At 42.3% G+C, this 21,488-nt stretch overlaps 1 protein-coding gene and 1 pseudogene across 10 annotated transcripts in view; one reads left to right on the top strand and one right to left on the bottom strand.

Moving 5' to 3' along the window:
• Nucleotides 1–21,488, bottom strand: part of ELMOD1 (ELMO domain containing 1) — a 95,563-nt gene that overhangs the window by 56,641 nt on the left and 17,434 nt on the right. For 2 of the 10 annotated variants that reach the window (XM_072729907.1, XM_072729903.1), the window contains exon 1: nt 14,782–15,097. The exons of 6 other annotated variants lie outside the window; for them this stretch is intronic. The gene's annotated coding sequence lies outside the window, so the exon portion shown is untranslated. Of the gene's footprint in view, nt 1–14,781; nt 15,098–21,488 lie in introns of those variants that run through there. 2 more of the 10 variants (XM_072729913.1, XM_072729906.1) reach the window with 1 other exon arrangement.
• LOC112925915 (rRNA N(6)-adenosine-methyltransferase METTL5 pseudogene) lies at nt 2,317–5,735 on the top strand (annotated as a pseudogene).

The raw sequence follows: 21,488 nt of genomic DNA on the forward strand, positions 1-21,488 counted from the left end.
CTAACTCTGGGATATGAACAAGGGGTAGTGGAAGGGGAGGTGGGTGGCGGGGACAGGGTGACTGGGTGATGGACACTGAGGAGGTCACTTGATGGGATGAGCACTGGGTATTATGCTATTTGTTGGCAAATCAAACTCCAATAAAAAAATGCTTAAAAAAATAAATCTGGTGGGCCAAGTATCAGACTCAAATCCGGTAAATAAATAGGTCTGGATTAGCAAATTTAGGGAATGTCTAAACTTGCATGGTGCTTCCTATTTTGTCAAGTCCTAAGAAGCACTGTGTCAGGGAGCCCTAGACTCAGGCTTCGGAGGATAGAATGCTGTCATTTACCCTGTGAAATAGGGAGGGCAGGGCAGGGAAGGGGAAGAAAGAGAAGGTAAAGAAAAAATTTTAAGGTATTTTTGAGCATTTGAAACATGTATATAATGTGGTTTTTTACTTTATTACATGTATGCAGATGAGGGGAAAGAGCAAGCAAGATGCAAATTCACCATCCTAGAGAAATGGAAAATCTTTCAGATTATGCATTTACATTTCACACATGCTGGCCAGCATACCACATTAGAGGTATTATGCTCATGTATAACATTCTCCCTGAGGCCACATTCCAGAACTTTCTTCCTTTGGCAATTAGCTTGAAAAATGCTCTGCTGACACTCACTAAAATGACAACTAGGAAGGTTTTTTTCCCTTCTTCAGGAATAAAATACTCATCCAGGGTTTATTTTTATGATTTATAGCAATGGAGGCCAATGCCAGCCACAGAACTCAGGTTTGCCTGCAAATATATTTATGATCTCCTTTAAAGGTTTTCATGGAGGGAGTGAAGGTAGGGAAAGCAGAACTGATAAAATTTGTCTTTCATCTTTAAAAGAGTAAGGAAATTTCAAAATCTAAGTATTAATTCATTTTTCCACAGAACTACTCAATGTAGATTTTGTACGTTCTCACTTATATATTTGAGTTTAGAAGTTAAATTTCTAAATAAAACCATAATAAAAATGGTAAACCTATGTCTGTATAAAAATTAAATGGATATGATTTTGCCAATCTAAACTGATACCTTTTGTAAAATTTTCTTTTTTAAAATTTATATATTTATTCATGAGAGACACAGAGAAAGAGAGAGAGCAGAGACATAGGCAGAGGGAGAAGCAGGCTCCATGCAGGGACCCTGATGTGGGACTCAGTTAAATGGCTGAGCCAGGGCAGCCCTGGTGGTGCAGCGGCTTAGCGCCGCCTGCAGCCCAGGGTATGATCCTGGAGACCCGGGATTGAGTCCCAGGTCCGGCTACCTGAATGAAGCCTGCTTCTCCCTCTGCCTGTGTCTCTGCCTCTCTCTCTCTCTCTCTCTGTTTTTCTCTGTCGCTCATGAGTAAATAAAATCTTTAAAAAATAATAATAATAATAAAAATAAACGGCTGAGTCATTCCAGCATTCCAAATTTTCTCTTTCTTATAATGAAAATATAGTTAGGGCATCTGCTAGAAACATTGGACAGGGAAATCCAAGCAAATTGGAGCATTTCCAGAGGCCTGGAGGCAAACAGAATATCCTGCCCCTAAGGCAGTTGCTGACCCTGATCACACAGATGCGTCACCCGTAGCACTCACTTATGACAAGTAGGTGTTTTAGGTTGGGCTTCTGCAACAATTCATACTGTAAAACAAATTTAAAACAGTTTTAAACTCACTTTAGAGTTATGACTTGATATGCATGACTTCATAAATTTTTGTTTGCTGAATAAATATTATTTGATCATGTCCAATGGTATTTCATCATGGCCATCAAGGGAAAATGCATCATCATGTCATGTGTCCTTAAGGAAGAATAAGATGCTGCTAATTAAACTGTGATGCGCCTGATTTCAGTAGTGTGTGGGGAAAAAAATCTTAGAATCAATGAAATATAGTCTCACTTACAAATTCCAGGCCCTGATGTTTCAACAGAAGAATCCATTGGTTGATGACAAAGAGCACTAATGGCCTGCAGCAGATCACACTACTGATTCCTACTCCCCAACTCAAACAGTTCTATTCAGGTTACACCAGGCTGAGTAACTCCATAGTATGTCACAGGTTGATTACATATGAGCAACTCATGCCCTTCTTAACTCGCTGGAGATCCTCCCAATCCCTTACTACATAGTCTCTGGGCTCTGGTTCCCTTCCCTGTAATAACAATGCCTCCAGTCTACACACAGCACACACAATTCACACACATACAAGTTCTCATAAATACGTGGGACTCAGCCCAACTTCCTTATGCTACCATCTTATGCCCTGACCATAAACATCTCAGAAGTGATAAACATGCCTCATCTACACAAAGAGTGAGTTAGTGAGTATGGAAATACTTGGCTGAAGACAGGACTGTCTAGTCCAAGCTCCATTTTTTTGTCCTTATCTCAGTTGATACAATTTCATGTGATGCTGCTTCATGAATGTCTGTTTTTGGCTTTCATGATCCCTGTTATCCTGGTTCTATCTGTTTCACATTCTTCTGCCTCCATTTTAAGTGTACATGTTCCACAGTGTTCTACCCTTGGGCCTTTTCTTCCCCTTCGCCTCTTCTAAGTGACCTTCTCTTTTGGGGCCTCAGTCAGATCCAACAAATGACTTGGCCAAGGCCAGACAGCCAAATGGTAGGAAAAGACCTCAACTCTTATTTCTAGTCAATAAACATATTCACTTATTACATTCAGTTCTTTCTAGGCACAAAATAAACAGGACACAGACTTTGCCATCCAAGAGTGGGAAATTGGGTAGATCCCACACATGGGAGTCTAGGGATTTTCTGAAGTCAGTATAGAAGCTCTGAGTTGCCTCAAATGAACATACATTTCAGCTATGTCTGACCTAACCAGACTATCCTCTTAGGTAAGGTTTCCTAACCAGTATGTCAGTACTATGGACTTTCCATGGATGTGTGACAAGATTCTGATCAGTGATTATATGAAATTCTCTCTCTCTCTCTCTCTTTTTAGGGCGGAGTACATATTATTTACAGTAGTGTATGTTAGTGGAATACTTTTTGCTAAGAAGGTGGTATGAATGTGTTAAGAGAGTATTAAAATTTACCATGGGTTAGGAGACAAGAGGAGTAAGCAAAACAAGTATGGCAATTGTGGAAGTTTACATAGGCAATATGAGACCTTACTACGTAGTAATTATCTCACTATAATTATTGCTGATGTACTTAACAGTATTTTACAACTTTAATTCCTTTTAAGTGTGCCCTTAATACTTGTGTTATGGACTTCTATTTAAATATGGCAAATTAAAAAAATAAACATGACAAATAAAACACATGAAATCCTGCCAACATGAGAGTAAAGAAATAAAAAAAGCATAAATCCATAAGGCTGAGGGCAACAAGGGCATACATGAGATATCAGCAGATTTCTAGACTTGAAAAGAGGATGGATAAATGGTAATTTACTTAGCCTAATTAATGAAGCCTGCAGTGAGGGAACTGACCCATAGGCAATAAAATTTAGAATAGAGAATCTTGGTCATATTCAGGAGTTAGCAATGCCCAGTTCCTCTAAAACTGGTACTGTGCAATGAAGTCAACTCAGAAGGGTTGTTTGACATTTTTCATAAGGAAAAGTTAGATCTCTTTCCCCATTCTTTGAAAACAAGTATAACTGCTCTCCATTTTATCAGAAGAGGTAAGACTTATTCTTGAAGAGGTTGAACTAGAGAGGCTCTGAACTTTTAGTTCATACTGAATCCAAGAAGCTTAGGTGAAAATGTACATGATAAATGTGAGATTTATCCAGGCTTCTTCCACTCAACTCTCAGAACAGAGGCAGTCATAATGCTACTCCTCAGGCTCCTGGGGATTTATCCCTCAGAAAATTAACCAACATTCATGTGGATCTCCCAGTGAAGCACCAGTCCCTTACCCCGGCTGCTGTGAAGCCAAATGGCCAGCGAACTCCACGGATTCATAGAAAGCTTCCAATCAGTGTTTTAGTGTCTCAGTCTTAAATACAAATAGATGTCAGGGATTATCAGAGAATTAAGGAAAGTTTCTAACTTGATTGAATTATTGAGACAAAGAAAGGTGAAAACAGGGAATCTGGAAGAAACAGAAGCAATGCAAAGAGAAGAAAAACAATCAGTACACCATAATTTTCACAGGTATTAGAAAAAATATTACATTCATGAAAGAGACATAGGAAATAATAAAAATCTACATTAAGAGAATAAGAAAATGTTCTTAGAAATTTTTTTTAAATGACAGAAAGGAAGTTGAAGAAATGTTCCAGATTTGAGGAAATCTGCTGAGAAGAAATTTACAAAAAAGAAAAAAGTATGTGAAAAATTATTGAAGAAATAATACAAGAAATTCCAAGAACAGACGATTCATACACAAAGGGGTAAGAATCAGAGCATCCAGTTTGTCAGTAGGAACATGAAAGCAAGAATAAAAATTATGTGAAAAATTATTTCCAATTTAAATTTCTATACCCAGCCCAAATATTAAGTATGAGGTAAAAATGAAGACAATTTTGGACACTCAAGCCTTCCATGTACCTCCCAAGCATGCCTTCTTAAGAGTTTCTGAAAGAAGCATTCCACCAGAATGAAGGTAGAGAATGAGAAGACACAGGACTCAGGAATTGGAAGATCCCATATTTGAGAAAGGTGAAAATAATTCTCAAGATGATGGTGAATGGGGGCTTAAGAAAGGAGGTTTTCATGAAAAAAAAATTAACTGACAGATTACCTGACAGACAATTCTATGATGCTTTGAATGATGGGTATTACTTTGAAAAAAACAAAAACTTAAAGAAGATGACATACCCAGGGTGGTGCTTCCTCTTCCAGTGCCCTAGACTCTGTCAACACATAGAAGAAAGAAAGAAAGAAAGAAAGAAAGAAAGAAAGAAAGAAAGAAAGAAAGAAAAAAAGAAAAGAAAAGAAAAGAAAAAGGAAAGGAAAGGAAAGGAAAGGAAAGGAAAGGAAAGGAAAGGAAAGGAAAGGAAAACAAAGAGAGGTATCTGGGTGGCTCAGAGGTTGAGCATCTGCCTTTGGCTCAGGTCGTGATCCTGGGGTCCTCAGATCAAGTCCTGCATCAGGCTCCCCACAGGGATCCTGCTTCTCTCTCTGCCTGTGTCTCCGCTTCTCTCTGTGTGTCTCTCATGAAAAAATAAAATCTTAAAAAAAAAGAAAAACAGAATAAAAGTAAAAAGGAAGAGAAAGAAAAGGAAAGAGAAACTAAGGCTTAAGGAACCAGAGAGCTGCCTGCAGTAAGTGGATAATTTTGAAAAGCCCATCCTACTTCTAGAACAGTATCTGACTAGGCCATAAGTTGCAAGTGTAGTGCTGGATGTGACATAGATGAAAATGCACTGAAAATATTCAACAGGAACGTCACAATTTGCTTTAACAAATGCCAACATGGTTCAGTGTGGGTGTGCCTATTATCTAACAGAATGTCCAAGTCATTTGATACAGTCAGTAATTATGAATCTTCCTTTTGGGAATGAAAATAAAAAGGGGATAGATAAGAGTTTTCTGAAGACTTCTTTGGAAATGACAAGAACAGCAGCATATTTATATGAATTCTCAATGGAAAACACATTCATAAGAAAGCTACAGAATGGAAAATCAAGATCAATACTACTCCAAAGCTGCAATATAACCTACCAGCATCATATTAATTTCTTAAAAAGAAATCAGTGGACATGGAAGTGGGCCTAATTTGGTTTTCCTTTTAAAAAACCTCCAAAGACAAAAACATCTTAAAACCTAATTAATGAATACAAAATTTATTTTAAAAAGTGCCACAAATTATACATTTTTCAAGAATGTAATAATGATACTGCCCTTATGTGTTTTTGAAAAGTCATTATATTTTATAGACACAAAAACAAATATTTATATATGGTATGTGTCTAGAATATGCTTCAAAATAAAATGGGGTAAATAGACAAAAGGTTAAAAATCAAACAGTGCTGGTCATAAGTTGATGATTTTTGAATATTGGGATCCATTATACTATTCTGTCTACTTTTGTATATATTTGACATTTTCCAAATAAAAATTTTTTTAAAAAGGTGTCTTCTACAAAATTGAGAATCACTATGACCAAAAGAGGCATTTTTTCTAGTTTCTTTAATTTATTTTATTTTATTTTTTTATTTTTTTATTTTTTAATTAATTTTTATTGGTGTTCAATTTACCAACATACAGAAAAACACCCAGTGCTCATCCCGTCAAGTGTCCACCTCAGTGCCCGTCACCCATTCCCCTCCAACACCCGCCCTCCTCCCCTTCCACCACCCCTAGTTCATTTCCCCAAGTTAGGAGTCTTTATGTTCTGTCTCCCTTCCTGATATTTCCCAACATTTCTTTTCCCTTCCTTTATATTCCCTTTCACTATTATTCATATTCCCCAAATGAATGAGAACATACACTGTTTGTCCTTCTCCGATTGACTTATTTCACTCAGCATAATACCCTCCAGTTCCATCCACATTGAAGCAAATGGTGGGTATTTGTCATTTCTAATTGCTGAATAATATTCCATTGTATACATAAACCACATCTTCTTTATCCATTCATCTTTCGATGGACACCGAGGCTCCTTCCACAGTTTGGCTATTGTGGCCATTGCTGCTAGAAACATCGGGGTGCAGGTGTCACGACGTTTCATTGCATCTGAATCTTTGGGGTAAATCCCCAACAGTGCAATTGCTGGGTCGTAGGGCAGGTCTATTTTTAACTAAAAGAGGCATTTTTTACAGCCAAACAATGACGATTAGCACCTGACTTTGTTCATAATATAAGTTAGAGGTAAATTTATTACTCTTTGGAAGAGTACAACAAAGATGAATAGGAATTTGGTATCTAACCCACACCAGTTCCATGACTGAATTGGTTCTCTTAGGGATTTTAAATCCTCTAGAGCCTCCAGATGGTGTTAGGTGTTGCCATTTAAAAATATTTACTGAGGTGCACCTGGGTGGCTCAGTCAGTTAAGCATCTGACTCTTGATTTGGGCTCAGGTCATGTTCTCATGGTCGTGAGATCCAGCACCACAACAATCTCTGCACTCAATGGGGAATCTGCTTGAGATTCTCTCCCTTTTCCTCTGCCCTTCCCCCTCTCCTGTTTTCTATCTCTCAAAAAAAAAAAAAAAATTACAGATCTTGTTTCTTAGGGGTTAAAACATGTAATAGTGTATATCAAAGACATCTTATATTTGGTGATATATCACCAAATGGTAGATGGGTTTAGAAGAAAAAAGTGGCAATTAAACTATGACACACTGGAGCACCCCAGGTGGCTCAGCGGTTTAGTGCCGCCTTCAGCCCAGGGTGTGATCCTGGAGACCCGGGATTGAGTCCCATGTCCGGCTCCCTGCATGGAGCCTGCTTCTCCCTCTGCCTGTGTCTCTGCCTCTGTGTGTGTGTGTGTGTGTGTCTCTCATGAATAAATAAATAAAATCTTTAAAAACAAGTATGACACACTCTAACAATGTTTCCTAATTTCATGTTAAGATGGAAAAAAAAATGGCCTTGATGAATTGATGAAACAGTATTTTCCCAGAGAGCATCCTTTCTTATCCCAGTCTTTTATCCCCAGGCTAAATCAATCTTCAGAATCAGGAAACCCACAAAATATCTGCCTCCATATTATCTGACAGTAGTATCCCTATCTCCTCCTATTGGTCCCCACACCACTAGTTTGAAAATACCATGTTTGTATGCTTCTCCTGTACAATGCCAAGCAAGGTGCCTTGTTCCAGAAATACTCATAAAATGAATAAACATTTCCTTTTGTGCTCTTCAGAGTGTACCATGTTCAGTATGTCCTAGTGACTGATAACGTCAGCATAAGCATGGACTTGCACTCTTTCACAGCCAGGATTTCTTATCACAAGGAACAGAAACTAGCTCTGCCTATTTTAGCAGAGAAGGAATTTGTTCTGAAGGTAACCCACAGACTCTCCAACAGGGCCACAGAACTAGGTTTAGAGGTTAGGTAGCCAAAAATAGCCCTTCAAATGATGACATGGAGCCAGTGCAGTAAAGTCACTTCTATTGCTGCCACCAGGTCTGGACTCTAGAACAGGCCCCACTGATCCCCCCCAGGACTGGTCAAGGGGTGTTGCTATCTGTAACACCTGCTACTGGAGCAGAGTCTGGGTCATGGGCCCAGGATGCAAGGATGATGTATCTAGCACGTTAGCTCCTATGGTGGGGAGTGGGCTCTGCCTCACAATGTGGGAGAGCCCCCAACATGGGACAGGGGTTCAGACAGCAGTGTTCAAAAGTAACAACCAGGGTCCACTCTATAAAGAAATATTTTTGAAAGCCAAAACACAATCAAGAATAGTGGTGTACACAGAGGACACTGAGTGAACACATTTTGCCTTCCATCTTTGTCTAAGTTGATTAGGTGTATTGTGCAGTTATATTTTAAAGCCTGGACACATGCCTATTTTATGGCTATTCAAAATACATATCATTTTGAACTAAGAATTTCAATTATGATCTTAGATAATGAAAGAATACCTGGAAATGTCCTTTTAAATTTAAGCCGGTGGTGGTCACAGAATAGATGCATATACTTTAAGTGATGATGATTAATTATCTAGGGAATAATCATTAAGTCGAAAAGAATAAGGATATTCATTATAAATCAACAAAAGGATATATAATAGTTACATTGTTACATAAATATTACTGAATTAGGCTGAGTTAGACATTGGCAGATTCATGTAGAAGTGCCTGGGAGCTCAATTTAAACTGCATAATTAGATTTAGGAGGTGCTTTTAAGGTCATGTGAGCCAGCGTCCAACTCAACAAAGGCAGTCCCCCTTTGACATCCCTGACAATGCATTCTTTGGAGTATAGTGTGTTATATTGTTTTTTTCTGATATGGGCTCTGTTCATCTATGAATCTCACCAAAGATAGCATTAATTTATTTTGTCTTGTTGGTTAATACTCAAGTGAACTGAAACTATTTTTCCTAACAACCTGAACTGTTGTTAGACTAGGACTTCCATTCCATGTCCTTGGGCAACTGATTTAGGAACCTAAATGAAGCCAACATCTATTCTTTTTAAATACAGTTCTTAGTTTCAGCCCTTGCTCTGGGCTTAGGGATAACAAGTTTAATAGTGATTGTCATTCAAATTCACTAGTGAGCTTTGCATCATCAGCAAACCTAATATACATACCAGTCTAAGAATACCTGCATTGTTGATAAAATTATAGAAATGTCAGGTCAAGGCAAGAGCTCTGAAGCAGGCCAACATGAACCACCTTCTATGGTGACTTCCATACCTATGAATATTCTTTCGGTAGAGATGATCTACCCAGCTATTTGACACATCCTAGACCGCATTTCTGTATCTCACCCACAAAGATTACTCAAGATCCTCATTTACAGATGTCTTCCAGAAGGATTGTGAGGATTTAGAAATTTGATGGTCTGGCTCTATTTTAAATACTCTAGGTTATCTACAATTTAAAAGAGTAGTAGGAGAAATTTCTGATACAACACAGAACTCTTCAGTGAAGCAAAAACTATAACCCAAACCTTTTGCAAGTTTTGATTTTCATTGACTGGGTTTACTTTTGGGCTACATACACATAGTACATGAGTCAATATGAAAGTTAAAATCCTACATTAGGCATTTTAATACAGGCTTTAAAAATCAATGATGTGCATAATACACATTTTAATTAAAACAACTTTGATAAATGCTTACCATTCTAAGAGAATGTATGATTTAACTTCTTGAATAAAAACAACTGTTTTACATTTTTTGCTAACTTAAATGGATTCTAAGATCAAAGAAAATTAAAATTAAAGTATCCTACTGGAATGTAGAATCTTCAGAAAATCTGGCTTTTAAATTCTGAAGGGTGGAATATTCTTATTCTAAAGGAAAAAGGAAGAAATTAAATTCATTGCAGAGATCAATTCACACTTAAAATATTTACAATGCCAACTGGTGATGTAAAAAAAAAGGAGGGGCGCAGAGTTTATGATGTCATCGATATTTGCTAAGCCAAAAAGCAGCTGTGGGATAAATAATTAGTTTCATCATGAATGAAACCTTCAAAACACACACACACACACACACACACACACACACACAAACCTTCAAAACACATGGCAGCTTTTTGCCATCTATTTACACAAGAGAAACAGGAGGGAGAATTATAGCAGCTGAAATAAGCTCTTATACCAAGCATTCTAATTAACCAAGTCCTAATGCCAATAATTAAAATGGAAACTACATTTAAAAACTATGTAAAGACCTTTGAATTCTGCAGTTATTAGCTTGTGACTGATTTTTTAAAGAGGTTTAATGAGCTCTTTTTAAGCATTTACCACAATCATCATGCTTTGTACCAAAAAAGCAAAAATGAAACAGAACAAATTGTGAATTATTTCACTGGTGTCTAAAATGGCAGAGGGTACACAGACAATATACAAATCATCTAAAATGCAGTTATTTATCCCTCAGAACAGTTGTAACAGCTAACATTTATTTTATAGACACAGAGGATTGGAGTTGGCGCAATTTTCTTTTTTTAAATGTGCCTATCTCCCATTTTACAGCACAGAAACTGATGTAAAATAAGACTTGTTCGTGGTCAGCATAAGTGCGCTACAAGGTTAAAAGCTTCTGGGATGCAAGAACACGCTGTCTTCAGATTCTTTGAATTCAGAGTATTTACTGAGGACTTAGAATGTGAAGTGAGCACACAATTTCAGTTAAAACTCTCTCAGGGTGATAGTGCACATAAGCTGTCATTAGAGACCACTGCAGTAAGCCTTTCTTTAATAGGCCATATCCACGTGAAATCTTGCTGAAAATAAAACCTATGGTCTAACTGCCTGGAAATTCTAGTAAGTTCAGTATGTCCTAGATCACTTTCCTTCTCATCTACTATCAGAATCATAAGGCAAGGCATGCTTGGCAGAGAGCACAAAGAGGAGCAGTACAAATACCTGAAATGGAACTTTTCTTTTTGCTCTATTTTGAAGGATAATCCTTTGATAAGAAAGACCCTAATTACTTCATTATATACTTTAGGATAGAGTAATTTTTATTATTTTTAAGACTTATTATAAAATATGAAGTGGAAACTTAACCATCTGGATACTCAAACATATGAACCTCTTCTGAAAATGGTCCCTAAGAGATCTGGATTTGTTGACAGAAGTACAATCTAGAATGGCACTCTAGTGTCATTTGCTTGAGATTGGCAAATTGGAATCTTCCAGTGATGAGTGACAGTTCTCTACATGAACTGTACTGGTTTGGTCTTCAACACCTCTGGAAACTTCCTGTGCTGATTAATAGTGAAAGTACCCACTGGGATTTCAAAGAATGTAAGTGGTGTGCTATTTTTTGGAATTAATTGCTTTTGGAATATTCTGAGTAAGGACTCTGTGGTACTACAAGCATATGGTCATTTTCATATAGTGCTATTTCTGGAAAACCTACATTCTTTCCACCATCAGAATCTGCTTCCTTAAAGATGGCTGGACTATATCAGAAAATGATTGCAGGTTAGTATCTTTTCCTACTTGAGGTAAATTTGCTAAAACCAAAACATCTGCTAATTCCATGTCAGGAATCTGTGCCAAAAGCAACCGAATATTGATTGGCATTTCAAATATTACTCTTAAATATCTACTTTCATACAAAATACTATATAAATACTATACTCCAGTATTACCTGATGACTTTTTTACCTGAGGAAACCAGGATGGTAGTAGAATAGTGAAGGACCACTTTGGGTATTAGTCAAAGGGCAGATCAACTGCTTTTTTAAATGCAGTGAGATGCATTCACTTAAGCACCATTTGTCGGTCCCTGCACTTGTCCTATCTCAGTTCCCTCTCATCAGCAATGATTTAAAGTCTTTTTTTTTTTTTTTAATCTCCTTCTCACTTCCTCTTCAGCAAGCTACTCTGTCCTCTAACTGAGGCCATCAAGTAAAACCCTTCCACTTCTGGCTCCCCTTCACTGGGTATAAACCCAGAGTTTTTCCCACCCAGAGTAAGGATGAGATCTCACTCTCTTACTCAAGGCCAGACCCGTCACAAGTGCTGGTCATCCTGTCTGGAGCTGCCCACCAGAATTCAGTGTCACTCCCAGGCTCCTGCACACACTTGGTGTAGCAAGCCTCACGTCTCATGCTATAGATTCACCCTCACACACACAGTCCTTACTCATCACAGCGTTGGCACCTCTCACTGAGCCTAGCAAGCAGAGGTACTCAACAAATATGTGTTGAAATGAAACTACTAACTTTAAGCATGAGTTATTTTCAATAGCTTGAACCAGAACTGGGCTTGTCCCAGATTGTCTGCAGAACAGCATATGATTCCTGCTCCACTTTATTTTCAACCCATAAATGACCCAAAAGTGAGTGACTAGAATTGCCAGATAAAATACAAGTTGCTCCATCAAAACTGATTTTCAAATTAACAACAAATACTGTTTTTTTTTTTTTAACTATAAGTATGCCACAAGTAGTGCATGGGGCATGCTTATACTAAAAACAATTATTCACTGTTTATCTGAAATTCCGTTTTAACTGGGCAGGCTGTATTTTTACTTGCTAAGTCTGACAATTCTACCAATGACTCCTTAACAATTCTAGAGAATGCTTCTTTAGAGCACTTGGAGATTTGTGTCCCAGCTCTGCAAACTTCTCAGTCGGGCAAGATTTTATGTCTTTTAATGCAGCTGGGTTTCTTTCTGAACATCTCAGTAACACGCTTTAGGAAATGCTGTATATATATAATTTACTGTATATAAGTTCCATCTATTTTGCTAATTTATAGAATTTCTTTCAGTATCTACTAATAATTTTAGCAGAAAGAACCCTGTAGCATTACTCAAAATCTCCTACGAAGCTGATATTCATAGTTATTACTATGCCTGAGTCAAGTCCTATCTCCATGTGTTAATAATAATTTTTAAAAATTTCGTATTTTCGACTGAGCCAGCAAAACACAGTATTGAAAATAAGTCAGACTTTCATTTTGGGATTTCTTTTCATTAGTGGAGCACAGTGAGACATCCTGTCCTCACTCACAGGCTGGGGAGAAGCAGCCTGGCAGGCGGAGGTGGAGCCTGTGATGTAACCGCAGTGGGTCTTTGTTGGAGAAGCCTTCCCTAAATGGGAACCTCTGGAAACCCCAGCGCTTGAGCTTCTGTGTGAATGGACTGGAAAGCAACGTTAAGAGTTGCCTCTTTTGAGTATCCTGTAAATCTTGGAGGCTTGAAACCTTGGTCAACAGAAGAATTCCTCACGGGCTGTTACAAGACATACTTGGCTCACTAAGGAAAGAAAAAGCAGGTTTCTTCTGGAAAGGAGTACCATTTTTGAATGCTAAGCGCTGTGCGCGCGGGTCTGCCGATGGCGATGGTGCGGGGGGAGTGAAAGGGACAAGCTTGTTCCCGTCCTCAAAGTTTCTCACCTTAACGTGTTCTCCTCGCAGTGTTCGTGACAATGATGGCTCATTATTATTATTACCAGACATTCCCTTCTTTTTCCCACGAAGGCTTTAAGGGTCCCCCTAAGGAGAGGGATACCGGAGGGCGCCTTCCTCGGAATCTCAACTGGCCTGACCTCAGATTCAACTCGGAGGGAGAGGACCACGTCCGCCGTTAACTGGTACCGCCGGTGCCTGTCACACGATGGTAACGAGCTAAGACGCTCATCCCAACACAAGCACGGCACCTGCCTTCCACCATATTGGCAGCTCCAGTCAAGGCCGGCTGTCGAGCTCCCCGCACCGCACACGCACGCTGCGGAGACGCGGAACAATGCCTGGATGCCCGCCCACACGCGCAGTTTGCGGTTCCGTGCCAGAGCTCTCTGGGGGTTAGTGGCGTCATTTTCCTAGTTGGGGCGAAACGAAGCTGAAATGTGGAAGCTTCAGGCGCGGGGCTTCTACCTGCCTGCGCTGGGCGGCGGGGCCAACAGGCAGGCACGCGTTAAACTTGATCTGAAGCAAGCGAGCCTGCGAGGTGGGTCCTGAAATATTCATCAGGCGCGTTACCGGACTCGCGGCCGAGAGGCAGGGCAGAAGCACGCCGAGCCGGAGCAGCCCGCGCCCACGCCGCAGCACCCCCCCCCCCCCCCCCCCCCCGCTCCGCGCCCAGCAGCTCCCGGCCCGTCCGGTTCCACCCGAGAGGGAAAGACATGTTCTCGCAAGTGAGGAGTTTCCCAGCAGTTCCAGGAGCCCCTCAGACGGCCCCTCGGGGACGGCGGCGCCGCGGACCCCCTGGCCGCCGCCCGCACCCCCCCGGGGCCCAAGGCCGCGGCGGGGGCGGGGGCGGGGGCGGGGGCGGGACCCGGGTCGCCCCCCGCCGGGCCCAGGCTGCCGCTGGCGTCGCCTCCCGTGCTCTCTGCCTGGGAGGCCTCGTCGGGGGCCTCGTCGGGAGCCCCTGATCCGTCGCTAGGTGACCTGCGTCTGGGCCGAGCCGCAAACGGCCTCCCGCGCGGCCCCGCGGGTGTCAGGTCTGGGGGGGCGGCGGCGGGGGAGGGTTCCGGGCCGGCTGCCCCCGCAGCCCCTGCACCCCCTGCACCCCCTGCAGCCCCTGCACCCCCTGCACCGAGGCAGGGCGCGCTCTCGTTCCAGCCCGCTGTGGCCCCGACCCCGACCTCTCGGCTGCGCCCCAGACGCAGCGCGGCTCGCACGGTCCTTGTCACCACCTCCCCCCTTTCCAAGGGCATGCGTCCCTCGCCCCTCTGCCCCGAGGCGCCCCACTCACCCGACCCCGGCGGCTGCGGGCAGCTCAGCGGGTCCCCGCGCGCGGCGGCCGGGTGTCCATCCCCGCCCTCCGCGGGCGCTGGGGCTGCGCGCTCGGCCGCTGCGCTGGATGCGGTCCGTCCGTCCCCCGCGCCGCGGCTGCACAGGGTGGCCGCGGCTGCCGCACTGGCTGCGGGCTCGGGCGCGGGCGCGGGCGGGGCGGGGGCGGGCCAGGAATCTGGGTCGCGGGGAGCGGAGCGAGCCGGGAGGCACCCGGGCGGCCGGCGGCGGGGAGGCGAGCGCGAGCAGCCCGCGGAGGGCGTGCGGAGGCTTCCCTGGGAGCGCGACGCGGGAGGCGACTGAGCATGCCCAGTGCCCAGCCAGGGGCGCGGGCGCGGGCGCGGGGCGGTGGGGGGAGGGGGACGGCTGCGGGGCCCCAGAGCCCGGGCTCGGCCGCGGCCGCCCAGGGGAGGTGGCGCCTGGGGTGAGGCGCGGGGGGCGCGGGGCGCGCGGGGCGCGCGGGGCGCGGGTCACCTGTCGGCGCGGTTCCCGGAGAATCCTGCAAGGGGGCGGGGCGGCAAGGTGTGCACCTCGCTCGCTCCCCAGAGAACTGTCCAGAAGTCAAAGTTTGCTTTTAGCCCAGCCCCGGCCTTTGCGGCCTCACCGAGTGCCTCCCGCGATCCACCTGCTTTTCTGTGCCCGGACACCAGCCCTCCGGGGTGCGCGAGTAGCGCCCGCCTTTTCCCAACTCCCGGATCAGTCGGGTCAAGTTCCCCCAGAGCCAGCTCCTTAATTAGGTGTCATTGAGAGATGCTGTGAGTCCTCTCGGGTCACATATCTGCATTTCAACCAGGGCTTCGGAAACCATATCTTCACCCCGGGGTTAATTGTAATGGATGCATGACACACGCTGTGGGCTGGGGCTATTTAGGGAGCACTACTTCAGGGAGCGGCCTCTCCAAAACCTGTGCCTTTCTGTGATGCGGTGCTTCACGTCTCATGAAGAACATTTTCTTTCTATTTAGGCAAAGAGCTTCTGAACGTTAGAGGCAGCATAGGTAGGGGAAGACGATGAGCCTCGATTTCATTTTCATCTGCCACCCAGAGTCCCTACCCATTCCGCGCCTCTGCAAGCCTGGAGGGTGGTGATCCTGGCTTCCCTGGGCTGCTAGGAGGATTGAGGAAATAGGCAGAGCTCTTGCTACATAGTAGGTGTTCACTGAAGTCTCCCAAGGTTCCACATCCACTGATCTGTTCTCATGACAGGTTGGGTGAGGTGGTGAACATTTGTGGTGTCACCCCTTCACATTAAATAACCTGAAACTCAGATCCTTCTAACTTTTTGTAAAACAACAACAACAACAACAACAACAACAACAACAACAAAAAACCATTATTGTTATCTTTTCTTTCCATGTTCTGGTTTCTTCCTATTTCCTTGAATAAACCTCTAGGAAAAAGCTAGACCAAGGCCATATATAGGGACAATTCACCAGGGTTGGGATCATCCACATAAGAATTTCATGCCATAGTCTTCTAAACATAGTTAACTTGCATTCCCCTGTGGTCCTTGTTTCACTAGTACTGCATAAAGTAAGCTATGCCTCTATGGAAGGAAGTTTGCTCTGCATAATACTGTCCACTCTTGATAAGTATCAATGTTCAAAAACTCAACTTTTCCGAGTGCCTTAGTCAGTTAAGGGTCTGACTCATGATTTTGGCTCAGGTCATGAACTCAGGGTCATGAGATCAAGCCCCATGTAGGGAGGGCTCTGCACTGGGTATGGTGTCTGCTTAAGACTCTCCCTCTCCCTCTCCCCCACCCCTGTTCATTCTATCTCTTTCTCTCTCTCAAAGAAAGTAGACTTTTCATTATCTTCTGAACACATCATTTTCTTCATGCCACTTTGCCTTTATTTATGGTATCCCACTCTTTCTGCAATAGTCTTCCCTTTCCATTTCACTTCACAAAGTCCTACCCACTCTTCAAGCTCAAATGCCACCTTCTTTCTGAAGACTTCTGCACACCCCAAGGCAGAGTTAATACTCCTCTGCCACACTGCTGTCTGCCTGTGTCACCGTCTACTGGCATTGTCAAAGCCATCTAAAACAACCCCTGAGCAACTGTTACGGCATTGTTCCAGGTGCCAGGATGATAGTAACAAACAAGATAGAAACGGTCCCTGCCCTTATGTAACTTATAGTCTAGTTTGAGGAAGATAGGCAATAAACACCTAAAAGATAGTCACCCAAGCCACAAGGTCATGTATATTTTTTGTCTTTGTGTTACTCATCAGATTAATGTATACAGTCTAGATTCATCCTTCCCAAAACATCAATAAAAATATTAATATTGGCCATATAGGCTGACCAGACTATATGGACATGGATCCCTGCCTGGTTGTTGCTGAAGCAATAATTTTACTCCCTCAGCTAAAATAGTCCTAATCCCAAACCATTGTAGGTAGGTACCCGCAATCCCATAAGATGAATGGAAGGGGATGGGAGGAAGCCAAGGAGATTAGCCCCCACACCAAATTATATCCTTTCTCTAACTTCAAGGAATGGCATTTCAAATGACTGGATTCAACTTGGATTCCCAGATCTCCTGAGTCCCAGACCTCTCTTCCAGGATCATGCCAGGACCACACCCAATCCCTCCACCCTCTCTCCCGACCTTTGGCCTTTACTATGTCAACACTTATTCTCCGTTGTATGTCATTTGACTGTTTCGATCTATCTACCATCAGAATGATTCCAGCTTTTTTCTTTGATTCTCTTATTGTCTGAATGTGACACAGACTTGGCATCACTTAGAACCAACTTTTCCAAAGCATATGTGTATACATGTACTACATAGCAATTAGTGACAGCCTTGCCACTGTTCATTGTTTAACTCCAGGGCAGGATCTTATTCATCCTTATATGACAACACTTAGCAGATGACCATTAGCCAACAAGTCCTCAACACAATATTGTGAAATGAATGAATGAATGTATACAAGTTCTCAGTTTCCTCAGACAACAGTTCTTTTCTAATTACTCTTTCTACTAACCCTATTATTTGGCTCAATTTCACCTTTTTCTATTTACTGATTTCCCTCCTGCAACAAATATGCAGATCTTTACACTTCAGGGTCCCCAGAGCTCTCTAAAGAAAACCTTAATTTATTAAATAATTGGTGTGTTATGATGAAAGCCACAACCTATTATCTGTAATAAATAAATCAGTAGCAGTCTTGTTTCCTCTGATCCACGGCAATTATCTTTAAAACTTCTCTTTGCCATCTCCCCCACCCACCGCATTTTGAACCATGTACCACTGGCTCTCCCCACTGCCCCAGTGAAGAGAGACCATCAAGAGTCATTACCCTAGGAATTAGCTCATTATGGTGAATATATCCTCCAGTTCCCCCCTTGCCTCTTCCTCTCAGTCTCAGCAGAGTAGATATCTCTATTCTTGGATGCTAGTCTATACCAGTAGACTATTTTCTTCTATCTTTATTCACTCTTTCCTGGCTGTCACCAACTTTTGTCTCTTTCTCTTCTCTCTCAACCACCTCCCATCTTCTAATAAACATACCCAGAGTTTGTTAGGAAGCCTGATTTGACACCAATGCCCTGTTAAGATGTCTAAAAATGACTGTCTGGTGTGACGCTCTCAGGGGTTCTTTACAGGAGACTCATCGGCTCTTTCCCAACTCCAGGCATTTCTTTTGTGCTTCATCATAGTTACAGTTACAACTGCCAAGCTTGTAAGTACACCAAGATGTGTACCTCATGCTCTGCTAACTGAAAAAGCTTTTCTAAATATCTCCATCATCAGATATCTTTTATATTCTCATAGAGTACCAGCTAGGCACTGTTCAAGGAAAAGTACTCTGATATGCAGTTTTGTCACAGGCCAATGAAGCATTTCTCATCAGCTAATCAACACAGGAACGCCATGACTAATAGTGTAGTAGGATGACATGCAGAGAGGCATATAGAATTTCAGGTAATAACCTTGTTGGAGACTGTTGTATCTTTGGGTTAATCCAGGAAGTCCTTATGGACTTCTAAACCAGTGGAGATCCTTGCCCAGATAGTTTGGAAGCAATTAATTGTTGGAATGAAGGAAGTGATGTGTGACAGTTGCTACAGCAGTGTTACATAATGATAAAGCACCAGCCTGGACATTCTGGAATCTAGGCTTCGCTCTTTTCATTCTTCTGTCCAAAGTGAGGATGACAGTAAGAACATCTACCTCATAGTGTTGCTGGCTGGTGGGATTAAGTTGATGATTTGTAAAGTGCTTAGCTTCATGGCTAGCCCACAGTACTCAATACATGTGAGGCATGACTCTAGCTGCATTATTTTTGGATAAAAATCATATTTAACAGATGACCATGGGATCAATCGAGGTGGCAGCTGAAGGAATGGAGATCATCTGATGTAGCATTTAGATGTAATGAGTGAGGAGGGTCCATGGAGGAGGAACTTGTGCCACGAAAGCCTGCCCCAGTTACAGCAGTGGAGCTGAGGAGGAGATGCTGTGCTCTGTCCTCTTTGGGATTTCAACATTAGCTCATTACAGGTGACACAGAGCCTGGGTCTTTTCCAGGCAGGTGAGTTGTCTGCCTTGCTTGGGAGATATTTCATAGACCATCATCCTTAGGTATTTATTTGAATAAAAACCTCCCCACCCAGAGGTTTCTATTTTTAGCAAGGTTCAATTGAGCAATGGACAAGTAGGAGTTTCCCACCTGGATCATTTTCTGGGTGGGGTGAAAGTCATGGCCTATATTCTTATTTTTAATCTAGCTGTGGTCTTAATATTGTGACCTGAAGAACTGGTAGTAGGAGATGTATGTATTGTATATATTGGCTTCATAATGAGACTGGAAAGGCAAGCTCTGGGCTTCAAAGTACTAGGTCTTGTCTCATTTTGCTTAATTGTTGTGTAAAGTTTAGAAGTTAATAGAAAGGCATTCTGTTTTCTAATAGAATGGATTTTATAAGCTTATGGAGTTCTGGCTACAAAACTGACATGGCAGTTGGACCCAATATGCCTAATCTTTATATTGATAAAATTGTGCCCAGGATTGTGTGAGAGTTAGTCATCATGCTAGAGAATGCTTGAAGCCAAATACACTAAGGCTGTGAGACTTGCTGCCGCAGATACAGCACAAGATACGACACAGAGAGGGCTTTACCAGGGCCTACACACTGGCCAAAATGCAGTTCATATACTAATAATTTATTGAACACCTATGTATATAATATATTATGCTGGATACTGGGGAGACAAAGATGGATAAAATAGTTTGTGATCTTGAGCAACTCCTATATAGAGGCATAAACACCTGTGCGCATGTGCACATGCACACATACACAAAGTACGGACCTTTTCTCAGGTTTTTGCTAATTTAGGATTAAATCTCTACTGAACCTCTTTCTCCTCCCTGTTCAATCAGCCTGTCAGATGGGCCTAGTTTTTATTTAAGATGTCATTGGGCCATAACAATGCAGGCTAAAAATATCTGTGAGTCCTGGTGCTCAGGCCCCCACTCTTTTGTCAGTCAAGGCCAAGGGAGTTTAGTTAATGTCTGAAAGGATGGCTGATCCTGTAGGAATCCAAGAGCAAGAAACTGATGTCAGACAGCAAGGTAAAAGTTGGACTATTGTGGCTGACACTGCATATGATGCTCCTACTTGAATTGTAGTGGGCCGAGCCCGCAATGGCCTTCACTGATGCTCAGCCTCTGGCTGGGGCATTGACAGTAATAGGCAGCAGCTTCTATATAAGAATATCTTTAAGAAGAAAATTAAGTGTTTTTTTTTGTTTGTTTGTTTGATTGCTTGTTTTTGAGGACAGTCAAATTTAGTGGATTGGAGAAAATTTAGGCTTCTATGGATCTATGAAAACCAAGCTGTGATACAAATTAAGAACCTGTGTAATTTCTTCCTGAAAATTTATGCTACTTAAGTTGCATGGAAACCCTTTGGTGAAACTCTGAAAAGACAAGTTATCTGTTTGAATGCCACGATAAACTTCCAGGACAATTCAAGACACCTACAAAAACACAGATTTTCTACAGACAACAAATTAAAAAATGCATCCATTCAAAATGACATGACCTAAAATACATAAAAGTGGGAATATCATTGGCTTTGTGGATGGTGCTGGGCTAGGCATGGCTCTATAAGACATCATTTCCCTTGTTGGTCAAAACCCAGCCAACTTCTTGGGTCTCAGTAGTGGTGTGAGGGAGGCTCAGGCATACTAAAATTTTAAATTGTTCATTGCTGATCCGAAGATTGGAACCATGCTCAACATGGTTTAAGGTGGAATAGTGAAATTGGCTCTATTGCTTATGGATCTTCAAAGATGAGAGCTACAACTCATGGCTCAGGTGGTCAGACTTGAAGGAATCAATGTGCAGGGGTCTCAGTACATACGCAGCTGTGTCCACCTCCCTGTTGCTTCTGGCATTGACTAGTAGGACATAGTCAAGAAGGCTGTGGCCAGAATGGCAAAGAAGTGGCTCATTGTTTCTCATTTACTGGGGACAGAAGTCTCAATTTCTAGAAAAAAGGAAAGTTCTCATTACTAGAAAGAAAATAGTTTTTTTTTTTCCTTTTTTGAAAAAGATTTTATTTACTCATTCATGAGAGACAGCGAGAGAGAGAAGCAGAGACATAGGCAGAGGGAGAAGCAGGCTTCACGCAGGGAAACCGATGTGGGAC

This window comes from Vulpes vulpes, chromosome 12, assembly GCF_048418805.1.
Source record: "Vulpes vulpes isolate BD-2025 chromosome 12, VulVul3, whole genome shotgun sequence".
NCBI classification, from domain to species: Eukaryota; Metazoa; Chordata; class Mammalia; order Carnivora; family Canidae; genus Vulpes; species Vulpes vulpes.